The 14,712-nt window shown below is 39.7% G+C and overlaps 1 protein-coding gene across 1 annotated transcript in view; it reads left to right on the top strand.

Moving 5' to 3' along the window:
* DMD (dystrophin) overlaps positions 1-14,712 on the top strand; it is a 1,970,015-nt gene that overhangs the window by 1,642,116 nt on the left and 313,187 nt on the right. The gene's annotated exons all lie outside the window — the stretch shown is intronic.

Here is a 14,712-nt window from a genome sequence, read left to right on the forward strand (position 1 = left end):
TTTTTAGAAGTCTTATTCCCTGGGATTCCACATTATTATGGACTCAGTGGGCTAATTGAGAACTTTTTCCTACCAGATATTCAGGTCCTATCATCATGATCTTAACATGGCATTAAACACATTGGCAAAGAGAATAAAGTCAGTTTTTCAACCATATATGCCAAAGTGTAGTAATTAATTAAGTAGAAAAACTCAAGTGAATGTAGAAAGTAAGCAGCATATATTGGTTTGTTTTTCAGAACCAGTGACAAAGCAACACTGAGTTTCATCTTACTGACTGATCTTCCTACTTTAAAACATTTTAACCCAGTTTGCCATCTATATATTGCTGTGAACTTAAATCCTATTAGGTCTTAATTAAATAATTATCATTTAATCGCCCCGTGGTTTAAGGCTTTTGTGCATCCCAAGGACAAGTAGGCCACATACAACAACATTTCACCCACTTCCCCCTCCTCTTGTCAGTTTGCTGTCAATGTCAACATATTTCTAGCAGGGACAAGGCTAAAGCCAGAGAATGGTTCATTGTTATCAGCCTACACAAACCTGGTTACTTGAATCACCACAAGCGTTTCCCAATAGAATGGTAACTTTTGTGCATCCAGGAAAGCATAAAATTAAAAGAAACATAAGCTAAACAAATGAGCGTAAGTTCCATTGATCCTTTGGCTCACACAGGGAATAAAATATTACCTTTGGAAGCACCCTGACATTTTGTTATAAAGGTTGAAAGAAGACATTTCCAAGGTTGTCTCAGTGTTGAAATTGCCTGGGGGTTGGAGTTGAGTGTCAGATGCAAGATGGGTCTTAATGAAATCTGACCCACTTTGACTTTCAAAAAAAATCTTGAATTCTTAGTGAAAAGGTTTTTTTCAGATTTTAAAGCCTTTTTTCCGACTGAAACAGTATTCTCCTTTAAATAATCGATACAGCATCACTCACTCAGATTTTTGAGGTTGCTGTCATACTCCTCTTTTGAAAAAGGAAAAAATCTATTACTATTAAAGTGTGATGTCTTTGTTACTTGAATACTAATCACTTTTTTTTAAAGCTACGTTTGGCCAATGACTTTGAGGTTTTGTTGTTTTTTTTTTTTTTTTGAAATAACATTTAAGTACGTTGATTAGACAGCTTGACACTTAGACACATTTGTGTAAGTAGTAATTTATTCATCATTCACACATACTTAAGTGGACATTATCATGATAGCAGTTGTCAGAACAGAACACAACAAGCTATGAATTTAGCTCTTATTTTAAGATGTTATCAGAAAAACCAGGGGAATATCTTGAAAATGAAAGTTCTCAATAATGTGAAAAACAGGGAGAACTGAGTCAATTCTTGGTTCCACTTAAGAGGCTAGATCTTTTGCACACACATGTATATATTGAGATAAAAATAATAGCCACTAAGGTGCCTGGGTGGCTCAGTTAAGCATCTGACTCTTGGTTTCAGCTTAGGTAATGACCTCAGAATCATGAGATCGAGCCTCACATCAGGCTCCACATTCAGTGCAGAGTCTGCTTATCCCTCTCTCACTCCTTGTGTCCCTCCTCTCCCTCTCTCTCTTCTGCCCCCTCCCCCTCCTTAAAATAAAATAAAGTCTTTAATAATGATAATAATAATAGCCACTAATGTTTCTGGAGGGACAACATAGCTTGCAAGCAAATACGTAAGACTTTCTTTTTAGCCAAGGGATATAATGAAATGAAAATGAACCATTGTAAAAAATTTATCAGTCTGATTCTTAGACATACTGTCGCGTAGATTTTGAGGAAGAAAATCTATTTTATGTTCATTTCATATCTTAGTCTTTTGTTGTTCTCTTTGTAGGAAAGAAAGGTATTTTGGAAAGACTAAAACCATTTATTAAACTCAGGAGCTACAAAAATCTGAAAAGAAAAGTAGATACTGAAGTGCATTTTACAATCCTTCTCGGCCCTCTTCCATTTAATTATTTTTATCTCAGCTCTTCGAAAATTTATATACATCTCTGGTTTAGTTCTGTTTTCATATTTCTAGGTTGATAACAATATATTGAATGGAAAATCAATTCAGCAAAAATTCATTTTGTTTCAATAGTGATTGCCTTCCCCATGGAATTAAAATTAAATAATTGTGCCCAGTATAAAGCAAACTAGGTGTAGCATATCACACAGGTAATCCCACAACCCTAGATTTGTCTATTAATTATTATTCATACACGCCAAGGTAGCTTAATTAGTCTTAACAGAAAAAAAGTGTCTCTTGGGAACCACTACATACAAGACCATACCATACTTTGTCTTGCATTTGCTTGGTCAAAAATGTGGCATTTAGGGGCTGCCGGGGTGACTCCGTGGGTTAAGCCTCTGCCTTCAGCTCAGGTCATGATCTCAGGGTCCTGGGATCGAGTCTTGCATCGGGCTCTCTGCTAGGCAGGCAGCCTGTTCCTTCCTCTCTCTCTCTCTCTACTTGTGATCTCTCTCTGTCAAATAAATAAAATCTTTTTTAAAAAATGTGGCATTTAGTAGATATGGGTAAGTTTTGGTTTGGGATTTGTTTCTTTATAAGCCTTGTGTAATAACAATCATCATTTAAATAAAATCATAACTATTAGAGTTAGGCTGCATAGTTATAGGAACGTGGTCTCTTTTGTGCACTGCTGTTTCCCTGGCGCTTGAACATTCCCTGGCATAAATAGGTGCCCAATAGTATTTCTTGGCATGAGTGAATAAATAAACTTGCACAAAAGTGAGGGACAGAATGGTCTCTTTCAGATACATAAGAACTATACATATTATTGTACAGATGGTTTGCTCCCATTGGTCACCATTCTAATTTGAGCCATTGTTCCTTCTTGCCCAAATCTGCAGACACTCATTTTCTCCTTTCTGAAATGACCACAGGCTTACGCTGGTCTACTTGGGATTTTCTAGATGAACATGCCACGCCCTGAGAACATGACTTTTCTGTTATTGCACTCCTTATCTACTCAGGGAGTTGTTCCCACCCTGCCTCAGTCTCCTGTGCATTTTTCAAACCCCAGTGACACAGCTTCTCATAGCCTGATTACATTGTTCTTTCCATAACCCACATAGTTGTGTATCTCTGGCGGGAGTCCCATTTTCCATTGCATAGTATATGCATAGTACGTATATGGTTCGTGCATAGTAGATATAAAATAAGAGTTTTCGGCTGTAGTAATGAAATCTAATTAAAACAGTTGCTGAGAATATGATAGTTCCTTTTTTTTTTTTTAGATTTTATTTATTTATTTGACAGACAAAGATCGCAAGTAGGCAGTGAGGCAGGCAGAGAGAGAGGGAGAGAAGCAGGCTCCCTGCCGAGCCGAGAGCCCGATGCGGGACTAGATCCCAGGGCCCTGGGATCATGACCTGACCTGAAGGCAGAGGCTTTAACCCACTGAGTCACCTAGGCGCCCCTGATAGTTCCCTTTTGCCGAAACCTTCCTTATCTGCCCTGCAAAGGCTACTCATTCATACCCACTATAACCTTGCTCCCAGAAAACTCCCAGGAGGGACGCCTCGGTGGCTCAGTTACTGGAGTGTCACACTTTTGATTTTGACTCAGGTCACAATCTCAGGGTGGTAGGATAGAGCCCCAGCCAGGCTCCGTGTTGAGCTGAGTGTGGTGTCTGCTTGAGATTCTCTGTCCCTTCGCTCCTTCCCCCACTTGGGCTCTCTTTTAGGCAAGCAAACAAATAAATAAAATATTTATTAAAAGAAAAGAAAATGCCCATGATTAGTCTTCCACAACGGCCCTGTACTTCATGTTTCACCTTATTAAAGACTATTTGTCCTTCCCCAAACACATTAAGCTTTCCTACTCCTTACCCTTTGTTCAAGCTCTGAACAAGTGTCTTTCTTCCTCTTGCCATATCAGTGTTTGTTTATCAGTTCTATGTCTAGTTCAAGGAAACCTTGTAAAGCTACATGATGGAGGAGGGAAGAAAGACAGAATTCCGCTCCTCCACCACAGGGGAATATTTGAAGTTGACTCCAGTGTGACAGCTACCCCAGAAAGGATCTAAGTCTGTGGCTCTCAGGGATGAGCTCACCACCCTCTGCTTTGCAAAGTCTCCCTGAAGCAGACCAAATAATACCTTGGGCGACTTTGTGTTCCCCAAGTTGTCTGAGGCACTGCTTCACTGGTTGTAGGTGGAGTGCAGGAGAAATAGACCCGAATGTCTCATTCATCTTCGCAACAGTCCTGAGGTGCCCGTGTCCCTATTCTCCTTCTACACAAGATGAAATGCATGCAAATAGCTGTAAATGAATTTTTTTCTCTAGTAGAAAACCCCAAACATGAGAGAGAAGAGGAGGGAGAGATAAAGAGAGTGAGCAAGAGACACAAGCCATCCCTCATTTCAACCCCAACATTTATGAAGTAGATGTTGGGCAAAGTAGAGTAAGGTATCTGTGTCTTTGAAGAGATAGCCTCCTGTGCCAAGGCTCACCAGTTTAGCAGTGGAGCTCAGATTGGATTTCAGCCCCACTGGCCCTTTTGGGCTAACATTCTACAATTGTACATAGAAACCCTGGGATGGACCTTGTTACCTTTTCCTATATAAATATTCTTTTTTTGCATGCCTTATCTAATACTTTTTAAATTTAATTTTATTTTTTTTCAGTGCTCCAAAATTCATTGTTTATGCACCACACCCAATGCTCCATGCCATACGTGTTCTTAACATTTTCATTCAGCCTTGCCACAGTGCCCTCTGGAAGACTACACCAAGGTGTATCACCATCAGCAGAAGATATTTTCCTTAAATAGATTAGTCCTCAATTTTTCCCACTTGCTCCGTTTCTCTGAAAACTCTCTGGTCGGCACCCAAAACTAGAATGTTGTGTTCTTGCTCAGAGGCTTAGAGGCATGTCAGAAATGAACACAGGCTCCAACATAACATAAATCAAATAACAGATGTAAAGAATTCGGTTATGGAAGCTGAAGGAAATAAGCTGGCTTTTTTTTTTTTAAGTTTTTTATTTATTTGACACAGAGAGAGAGAGCACACAGCAGAGGGAGTGGCAGAGGGAGAGGGAGAAGCAGGCTCCCCACTGAGCAGAGAGCCCGATGCAGGACTCAATCCCAGGACCCTGGGATCATGACCTGAGCTGAAGACAGATGCCTAACTGACTGAGCCACCCAGGCGCCCCTAAGCTGACTTATTTTATTTAGGAGCTCGCTGTCAGATTTTTATTGGAAACTGTGGTGATGAAGCAATTTGAGAATACCCGTTGGTGTGAAGTATTAGTAATTAATGCAAAAAGGCTCAATTCTCTTAACTGTTTATTCTTTAGTAAAAATGTATTGAGACATTATCATGTGCTGCATCCAGGCATACCCTGGTGAAAAAATTATATAGAATTCCCTTAATGAAGATTAGGGTCTTGGGGTGGGACAGATGATGAATTAATAAATAGGCAAATGTATATACACTTGGAAATTGCCATCTGGGCCAAGAAGAAAGGGGGCTAAGACGGAGAAAAGTAGGGAAACCAGGGATGGGCTCATTTTCACAGTTGCATTAAGTGAGCTCTGAAGTTCATGAATGAAAGCCAGCCATGCAGAGAGTACAGATAGAAAACTCCAGGCTGAGGGAACAGCAAACACAAAGGGTCTAAACCAAGAATAAATTTGGTGAGTTCTAGGAGCACAGTACCTTGCAAGTTCTTCTCAAAAATGCCAGCTTCTCAAGTCCACCCTGGACCTGTGGAATCAAAAACACTGGAGACAAGGGGTGCCCGGATGGCTCAGTCAGTGGAGCGTCCTACTCTCGGTTTCAGCTCAGGTCATGATCTTAGGGTCATGAGATCGAGCCCTGCGTTGGGCTCCAAACTCAGTGCAGAATTTGCTTCAGATTCCCTCTGCCTCTCTCTCTCTCTCTTTCTTCCCACCCCTCACCCCACGTGCTCTCACTCTCTTTTGCTCTCTCGTTCTCTCAAATAAATAAATAAAATAAACAAACAAACAAATAGAACGCTGGGGACAGGAGCCTGCAGACTCTGTGGTAACAAATGCTCCGCAGTAACAATGAGGCATGCTCTTTGCCTTCTGGGGAGGTGTGAGCCATGTAGGGAAAGGTGAGAACAAGACAGGGGCAATGGCAGTAGTAATTGTGGGCTCAGACCATGAACATTTTATATTGTCAGAAACGTTTGCAAATCCAAAAAAACCCGTTAACTATAAAACCTAAGCTGTCTGAAATAACTCCTGAATTTGAGTATCAATGTCCTTGTGGTTGATATTTTTAATGGCTTATGGATTATTACTTATTTTTAAATAAGTAAACAGATTTTATTAACTGACATTTCGCTTGATGTTTTGTCACATGTAATTAAAATTTCTCAGATAGAAAATATTGGCATTTCTTCTACTTCCTTAGCAGCCTAAAAACATGGCTTGCTTAAATGATTTATTTATACTCGTTAGGGACCTTTTTATTTTAATTGTGCATGTTTTGCATTGAGCCTCTGCAGAACAAGGGTGAACTACCTTCTTAGGTCTTTTAACTATGTCAAGCAAAGGCTACGGAAAGCTGGAAATGGGTTGTTTGTTTGTTTGTTGTGGGTTTTTTTGGTTTGTTTGCTTTTTTTTCTGTGAAGAGAAAATAATTAGCAGTCACAGTTAAGATTACAGAAACAAGTTTCCAAGGAAATTAAAGTCACTTGTTCTTATAAGTAAAAACCTGTCCTTCATGATCAATTCTGTCTTGTTCCTCATTCCTAATTTATATCTATGAAGGCAAAATGAACAACATGCATAAAAGAGGAGGTAGACATTATTAGTGTGGTAGAGCTGTAATTCAGCTCTTACTTTCAGAACTTTGACGTTATGAGCTTCATAGTGAAGCCATGTCCAAAAAGATGAAGAATTACGATGGATGCAAATGAGAAGATGTTAAAAAAGAATTTATGCTTTTGTGTTCGGGTGTGCGTTCTTTTTCGAGAAAAAAACTAGAGATACTTTTTTCATAAAAATGCAGGGATTCTTTATGGGGAAAACCCAGCAGTTAATTGCTATTCTCTGTGTGACACAAATTTTGAAAGTGTGGTGACTCTGAGGGAAACCAGTAGCTAAAATATGATTACTGATAATTGTTTGGGAAATAAAGGCCCCAAATTTCTTCATGCCTACAAACTTCATATTGTTTTCCTAAGATCTGGGTGCTTTTTTTTTTTTTACTTGAACTTAACTTCCCTCTAAGTCATCCTGATTATGCTACATCTAGGTCATTAGTTCTGAGTCTGTTTCATTATTTATGTCCTTATTCTGTTTGTTGGTCAAAAGTGGTCATGCCCAACTATGAAAACATGCAAAAATGGCCCCAAAAGCTGAACGCAGGGAAGACAATGAAAAGAAACAGCATAATTTTTTACCTTCAGGCTACCACAATGAATGCTGATGCTGGAAAGGAATGTGGCCGCATCTCTATTAAAAAAGAGTACATGTTTCAATGGCATAATTTATTGTCAAGAAAGTCTACTAGAGGCAGAAGTGATATGAAAGGCAGAGGGATGTCTCAGCTCCATACACCACCTCAGCATTTGACAGAGATCAAGGAGTTAATCTTATGGAAAGGATGGCTGTTCTCCATTTTGTTGGAGGTCTATGAGCTAGCCTCATTATGTTAGTAATGAGAATTCACCTAAGAAGCCTCTTGAAGAAAAACAAACAAACAAAAAAAAGGTGTCTGACCTCTGAAGTTCAAGGGTAAAAGAGATTGAGGAACTGGATGAAGTTCATCTATGTAGGAGATGCTGTAGGCACCCCAGCCAGATGCCTTCACTAAACTGGTGCACTCATCCCCCAGCCACTGAGAGTTGGCTGCTAAAAGACTCATGGTTGCACCCTTTTCCAGAAAACCTCCATGAGGCAAAAAGAAGCCACCTTGTCTGGGAAATTACACCACCTTTTTCCTACTCAGACTGCCAGAAGGCAGCTAGTGGCCAATAACCAATTGAGATTGCGGTAGAAAAGGACAACCCCTCTGTCTCAACATGGAATGGACTATGGAATATATTTGTTCTCCAGAGCTCCCCATGGGATCAAGCTGATGTTGGGCTCCAGCTGAGACAACATCCTTACTTAGCTTCTCCCCTCACTTAAGATCGTTCAGACTCTGCTTCTCCAAATCCCTAGCCTAAGTCAGTAGATGGCTGAGACAAATGCTGAACCTCCACCCTGGGCACCACACCAGGCAGTAACCCAACCAGAGTAAAGAGCCAAGAATTACAGTTAACAATGGACATTTCCAAGCCACATGCATTTCATGAAAGGCTTTCCTACATCTTATCTTGTGTTTCTTTGTTATTCATCCAATGACATTTGAGTAGCTCATATGCCCCAGGTATTTTTGAAGCTCCAGTAGGCCTCTGATCCTCTAGGCAAAGCAGCATATGGTCCTTGACTCTCTTGGCCCCATTGGTGGGCACTCATTCCCATCAGGATAATGAAGCCATCTAGAAATGCAGAAGCTGCAAAACACAGCTGGGCTGTACCTGCCCCCAGTTCATGGGTAACTGGGTCCTATTAGGATTTCCCTGCACCCCATGTAGGAGTTCTAATAGTGCTACTCAAGTCGTTTATTTGCAGGACATGACTTCCATATCCTCCCCATCGCCTTCTCACTACTAACCCATTGTGAAAAATCCTGGGATTTTTCCTAACATCTCCTCTTTGTAGACTGTTTTCCAGGGGATTTGGTTCTCAAATATTTGTTCAGTCAAGTTTCATTGTAGAGAGAAAGGCTACTAGTCACTACTTCATCTTTTAAGTAGTGTTTGTGACATAAAAATTCTCCCCCCAGCGTGTATAGCCTTAGAATGGCCTTTCATCATCAGACTCGACTAATTTTGAATTTCTCGTACATGACATGGGTCTTCCATGAATGAGTAGGTTAAGATTTCAGGAAGAATGTTTAATGTCCCTAAGATGGGACATTATCAGTGGCCCCATTAATATATAAATAAAATACTTTATATGTGTGTACATGTGATATGTATCATGTCACACAGTTTATAAATAAACTCCTAGGTGGGTTGCTAATTCACACATCCCAGAGCCTCCTCCCCTCTATGCCTGCTTGAGGAGCATACCAATGCCTATAAGTGTACTAAGTAAGTGTACTCAGTACTAAGTATGCTGCTCCTAACTGTGGCCTTCTTCAGAGTGTCCTGGATCTCCACCACTGGCTCCCCTGCTTGCTGTACATCTACAAGCCTTCTCTTGCTTCACTTCCTCCTAACCAGTTTAGATTCCATCGTATGTTTTTCAGTGACATTCCAGCTAAAATTTAAACTCGCTTGTCCCTGATAAAGAGACACCTGACATGACCCCAAACCTGGATCCACTGCTCTCTGCATGCTTACAAGGAACACTGTTGGAGAAGGAGAAAATAGGGTGGATGGGTTCAAGATTTCAAAAACAAAATATCAGTCCTCAGCCTCAACACCATCTGGCAACCTCACTAGTTTCTGAGGTCAATTTCTGTCATGGTCTCTTGTCACACCTAATTCAAATGTTCCCACTTCCCCTGAATTCATGTTTTCATTCAATGAATACTTGTTGAACACCGATTTTATGCCAGTTCTACTGCTTCATACTTCATAGAGGAATCAGAGGCCCTCAAAGTACAAATCCCTTGACTTATTTTTTTCTAATCATTTAAATTGACCTTCTGTACCCAGTAGCACAGTCCCTTAACTATGAAGCCAAAGCTTCTCCCTCCAAAATGGTGTTCTCTTGTTAATAGATAATTCCTTTCTTTAGTTGCAATATCATTGATACTAAAATCTTAAATCTATATTGGAACAAATCTTTAACTACGTAAGGATAAGCAACGACCTGACAACCAATTTAATTTCATAAAAAGAAGAAAAACTTGACATATAAGACTTATATATCCTTCTAAATCAGTACTTTTATATCTATAATCAGACAACATTTAATGAAGTGAAAATGCTGCCGGCATGAAACTAGTCATAATAAAATTAGACTTGGTTTGCTTTCATGGAGAATATATTCCAGATGTTTAAGTGATTCAAAGAAAACCCACAGTATAATGGCTCCCTTCCATGTTTTCTCACTCACTGCTTCCAAACTAGAATAAAATCTAATGAAATTCTGGTCACATTTAAGTAACAAGAGTTATTGTTCAGAGGTAATGGTACTTTTTTGACATTTCATGTTCAGAGTTCAATAATGTAAACATATATTTATATGAGTAATATTAAGAGCTCTAATATCAAAAAGATAATCAAACACAATGGGACATCCACTTAAATGACACAAGACCTGTATTGAGTCTTTTTTTTTAAGATTTTTTTTTAATTTATTCATTTGACAGAGAGAGATCAAAGGTAGGCAGAGAGGCAGGCAGAGAGAGAGGAAAGGAGACAGGCTCCCTGCTGAGCAGAGAACCCGATGCGGGGCTCAATCCCAGGACCCTGAGATCATGACCCGAGCCAAAGGCAGAGGCTTAACCCACTGAGCCACCCAGGCGCCCCCTGTATTGAGTCTTTACATAGCATGGCGTCTTGTGATTTGGTGTTTAGGGAGCCATATTTCTTACTTAGTACACTTCTAGGCATTGATATTCTACAACAGCAGTGAGCCATCCCCATACTTCCCCATACTTCCATATCACAGGGTACGGAAGTGCCACAGGAACCTAAGTCAGATGCCAAAGTAGAGGCTGACTCAGACACTGTCCTACCTCCTTTTTCTCTTCCTCTCTTCTACCTCCAGTTACCTTCTTTCCTTTGTTCTCATTGGCTTAGTGCCCTCCTGATGATTCCTAGCTGGCTAAAGATTTTCATTCTGCTGTGTCCTATTGTGATATCCCTTCAGGGTGAAACTTCCAACCAAATGATCACTTTACCAACTGACCTTCTCACGTGCCCACATCAAAGCTTCCTTTGATCCTAACAGAAATATAATCCAGATTAAACTAAACATATGCCTTTTGACCCCTTCGTTAATGATAATACTAGTAGTGGTAGTGGTGGTTGTCAGGGAGTGGTAGTAAAATTTATCATAGATTTCCTCTGTTCCAGCTCAGAACCTAGAGTTCAATAGTTAATTGAAAAAGTCAGTTCAATCAGGGAATCGTAAAAAAGTATGTCTTAAGCATTTTATTCGATCTTAAAATAGTCAACCAGGATTTTAATGTTGTGTGAAGGTTTCTTCTTTAAGTGTAGATTCACTGATTAGACTTCTCCATAAATCACACTGATGATGAAGACTTTGTGATTTCCAGTTCCAGTTTCTTTCATGTAGACAGAGCACATCAGGAAACATGAAAGGCATTCTGAATACAGAACCCTTCTAAATTTTTCAGATTATTTTCCTGATCTTTTACAGTTGCCTTGTCTACACCCAGCTGAACAATATTTACTTCTCTTGTTCTTTTTAAAGCACCTTTCTAAAGGGTTTAAGCTGGTTTTCATAGAAATAATAGCTTATTTTCTCTTAGACTTAAATTTCTTTGGTTTGTTAAATCTTTAATTAAATTATGTAATTGCTGTACTAACTAGCAAAATCAGGTTCTAGACCATACATACAACTGAGAACTCTACTAATGAGAGTTGAAGGCTGTGCACCCTAGAAGATAGCTCTAACATTGTATTTAGAGGCTGTAGGAAGCCCCAGTCACTGTGTTTCACAAAAGCATGAAGACTGGCTAATCTGCCAAGTCTTAAGTAGAGACCAGTGAAGAGAACATCTACAGTAATTGCTAGATGGGGGCAAAAAAAAAACAACCAGAAGCCACCAGATCCCATGATGACAGGGGCAGGGTGGGTAGGAGAGTGAGTGCTCTGATTAATGATATGTACTGGACCCTAATTTTTAATCACCTGCATTTTCAAAAACACCAATGGGGGATTAAAATGTGTATCTGGGACTTGGAGTGGGGGGTGGGGGAGGAAGTGAAAATCCAAATATTCTAATAAAAGGCATTTGAACATGTGCATGATGTAGTCCAAAGGGAGCTGAAATCTGCACGTGACTGAACTGGATACTCAGTGGCTGAGAAGCACACTGGCGAAGAAAGATGATTAGCAGACAGAGTTAACCTGCACCTTTGTTGGACTCGGACTAGCTGCATGCCATCTCTGTAATGCTTTCCCATTTCCAGTTCCCACTCATATCATCTTTATTTATGGTTCCCAGAAACAGATGTTATCATCCAGAAGAGAATGCCTCCATTTGTAATTATTGCCCTTGTCTGGGTTTTTCCATTGACATTTAAGAAATCTGTTTTCTAGAAGCGCCTGGGTGGCTCAGTCCATTAAGTCAACAACTCTTGATTTTGGCTCAGGTCATGATCTCGGGGGTCGTGGGATGAAGCCCCACATAGGACTCCATGCTCAGCAGGGAGTCAGCTTCAGGATCCCTACCCCCCACGGCATACATATGCACGTGTGCACACACACACACACACTCTCTCTCTCTCTCAAACAAATGAATCTTTAAAATAAATCTGTTCTCGGGCACCTGAGTGGCTCAGTCAGTTAGGCCTCTGCCTTTGGCTCAGGTCATGATCCGAGGGTCCTGGGATGGAGCCCTGTGTCGAGCTCCCTGCTCATAGGAAGCCTGCTTCTCCCTCTCCCACTCCCCCAGCTTGTGTTCCCCGCCCTCGCTGTCTCTCTCTCTCTCTCTCTGTCAAATAAATAAAATCTTTAAAAAATAAAATAAAATAAATCTGTTTTCTAACCTTTTATTACAAAAAACAAAGTGATTATGGGTCATTTCCTTTTAGAGATACAAATTTACATTGATGGATTTTACCTCCATTCATGAGATTCTTTTAATCTCTATATTTATTCATAAGGTAATGGAATAATAATATTTACTATCAATCCCTATAAAAACTTTCTCTGACTGATTCCTATAGCATTCTACTGACATGAAGTTGAATAAAGATGAATACATCAGATAGGGTTTTTTTCATGTCTATGGTCAGACAGAAAGATTTCTTCTGTTTTCCTTTATTTTTATTTTTTATTGATACATAATTCACAAACAATAAAATTCACCCTTCAGGGACATCCAGTTGGCTCAGTTGGTGGAGCCTGTGATGCTTGACTTCAGGGTCATGAGATTGAGCCCCATGTCGGGTGTCCAGTTTACTTAATAAAAAAAAAATTGGGGGGCACCTGGGTGGTTCAGTGGGTTAGGCCTCTGCCTTCGGCTTGGGTCATGATCCCAGGGTCCTGGGATCGAGCCCCACATCAGGCTCTCTGCTCAGTGGGGAGCCTGCTTCCTCCTCTCTCTCTGCCTGTCTCTCTGCCTACTTGTGATCTCTGTCAATCAATCAAATAAATAAATAAAATCTTTTAAATAAATACATAAATAAAATTTAAACACACTCTTTTGAAGTATGCAATTCAGTAATGTTTTGTATATTCACAAGGTTGTGCTACCATCACCACTGTCTCATTACAGAATACTTCCATCGCTCCCAAAAGACACCCATGATTCTTTCATATAATATTCTTAATGCTCATTTTTAAAAAACATTAAATTCTGTAGAGTGATTATCACAATGTCTTATATTGTCTAAGAACTATATAAGAGTCTTATATTCCATACAATACTACATTTTAGTGGTGAGATATTGAGGTTGATTTGATAGGACAATGCCATTCTTATTTAGAATGTACATACTGGCTCCTTCTCTTTAGAGTGGGAGGGAATTGGAGGGTTATAGATGAAGTCTGTGTAAACAGTGGTTTTATCAACATAGTGAACCAGAGAAATAACACCTACCCAGATCAAGCAAGTCAAAGCAGCCTATATACCCGAGTAAGTGATGTTGTCCTTGTACATAGACATTACATTACACAAACTGTTCTCCTAAGTGAGGGAATTTGTCCGTTAGAAATTGTTCATTGGAACATTTGGACATCATGCATCATGTTAAAGATCCATAAATGTCATCTCAGTAGGGTAGATATGATGCATGGTAATATCCTCCCCGTATCTGCACAGGGTTCTTCTACTCACTGGATCGTCATGATGCATTGCATCAGAGAATCCCATTCTAGTGCTTCAGAGACAGTAGAGAAGCCCCTTGGGAGCTCTCCTAAGTCATTGCTACAAGGACTAAAATACCAGGAGACCAGTCATTCCTAGGGCTTGACAAAATACCCTAATCTCTAAATGAATCTATTTATTATGCGGTTGGTACAGTGTGAATATAGTATCTCATGATTGAATATATATTCTTATTATTTTAAAAAAGGGTCCATTTCTGGTTGCATGATGAGTAGAATTTAGAATCCAGCAGTGTATTTTTTTGTTACTTTGCCAATTCAGAATTACTTTGGAAAGTTATAGTATAATATGTACTCTGGAGGCAAGCAACCCTGGTTATGTATCCCAGGTTCCTCCATTTTGACCCATTGAAACTTTGGCAAGATGAAACCTCTGCAAGTTGTTTTCTCACATGTAAAATGAGAATTCTCCAACTATACCCCATAGGATTACTTGGTAGGAATAAAATTATCATTATGTAGACAGAGCTTATCACAGGATTAGGCACCTAAGAAATGCTCTATAAATATTAGTTATTATTATTATTCACCCATTCACAAGTGTTCATAGTTGCAATGGCACTGTAATAGAGCAAATGTCACTAACTGCACCCTAAACAGAACAAGATATCTTGTAGTTCCCATGTGTCTGTTTCTTTGCTTTTAA

This window comes from Mustela nigripes, chromosome X (genome assembly GCF_022355385.1).
Source record: "Mustela nigripes isolate SB6536 chromosome X, MUSNIG.SB6536, whole genome shotgun sequence".
Taxonomy (NCBI): domain Eukaryota; kingdom Metazoa; phylum Chordata; class Mammalia; order Carnivora; family Mustelidae; genus Mustela; species Mustela nigripes.